Consider the following 1,720-nt stretch of genomic DNA (forward strand, 5'->3'; position numbering starts at 1 on the left):
CTATTTTATTATCCCTTCTCTTGGCAAATGAAATTAATACCATTTAAAATCTGATAAATCTAACAATTTTTTTAGAAGCTAAAATTATGAATTCAGCAATGGGAATTCATGTGCCATATTAGAGGATGCATGGAAATGGGGATCAGGAGCCCTGAGCTCTAGCGCTACTGCCACTTTGTTTGCTGTGTGATTTCTGGCTGGTGTCAAGCATCTCTGGGTCCATATCCTCTATCTATATGTTAAAAGGGGATGTATTTTACTTTAAATTATAAGACTTTTGGTTAGGCTAAAAATATTGCTCAACAGACTGAACCAAGGGCTGCAGCAAAGAATGTGAAACTTAGAAAGATCTTATGTCAGTACAAATGTCAGGTCAGCTTCTGTGTTAAGATACAGAAAACCTGCTGTGCAAACACAGGATGAGGGAGATGTGGCTTAAAAGACTGCCTGTGTAAGAGAGGACTTACGATGTGGCTGCTAAAAAGCTAGTGCTCTTTTAGGGAGCATTATTTGGAATACAGTGATTAGAAGAAAGAGGTAGTTACAGTCACTATTGCTGGTCATGCCTGAGAGAGCCGACATGGGGTCTGAAGCCAAAAGAAAATAAGCCTGATGGGAGAGCCAATGTAGCAGATTTCATCTCAAAACAAGTGTGTAGGAGCACATTTATGCTCCTCCTTTTATACATAAGGAGATGGAAGTGTAGGGTGGTAGAGACTTGCCTTACTTTGTGTAACAAGGCTTTCCACTAAAAACAACTAGAATGATGGATAAAATATAAAAAGAAAAAGATCCATCATTTAAAAATGTATAAGAGATATGAAGACAGTAAGGAAGTAGTTTGTCAAACCTAAAATCCCAGAGAGAAAATGAACATAGGAAGCCACTTTAGCCTCAAGGGCATTTGCTGATCTTGTTGAAATTGAATTACGGCTTGACAGTCCCATGAGCTAGAGAATCAAAGCCAAGGGCACACTGAAGGTGGGACATCTAATCAGAGATGAATCTGGGGTCCTACAGGGATAACCCCTCAAGATAGAGTGAACCAGAACTAAACTCATTCCCCTCATCCCACAGCCAGGGGGAAACCATCTTGGAATGAACAGAGAAGGGGAAGGTAGAGGGTAGACTGGTTCTCTTGTAAAACTGTAGGCCAAATCTGTATCATCAGAGTGGACCAGAAAATATCCAGCCAGTAATTTATTTTAAACTGATTCCATACTGAGTACTCCTAGGCACCTGGCCAAAATATATGGAAAGGTTTATGTTATTACAGACTAAATAATGTGGGCCAACTCTTCCCTGAGTATAAACTAGAAAATCCAGACAAAATATACATTCAAAAACACTCTGCTTAGGATACCTGGGAACTAACAAGCTGTGACGAATTATGGGGCCAAGATTTGAAAGAAGGAAATCCAAGGGAGTTCATGTAACATTTGGGGCCACTTTTCCCCTAAGGCTGTCTGCTGATTCCAGAAGTGGTAGAGAAGCTAAGAAGTTGAGCAGAGATTCTGACAACCTTACTAGTCTAAGGGCCACAAATTGGAGTCCAGGGCATGCCACAGAGTGGAAGCTTGATAAATTGCCCACGCTCTAAGTTAGGGCATTGAAGGACGAAACCCTAGGACGAAATATGCACTAGAAATAGTGTGGCCCTGGGCCGGCCCAGTGGCGCACTGGAGAGTGCGCCGCTTGGGAGTGCGGCGGTGCTCCCGCC

Source organism: Galeopterus variegatus, unplaced genomic scaffold (genome assembly GCF_000696425.1).
Source record: "Galeopterus variegatus unplaced genomic scaffold, G_variegatus-3.0.2 Scaffold5880, whole genome shotgun sequence".
In the NCBI taxonomy this organism is placed as follows: domain Eukaryota; kingdom Metazoa; phylum Chordata; class Mammalia; order Dermoptera; family Cynocephalidae; genus Galeopterus; species Galeopterus variegatus.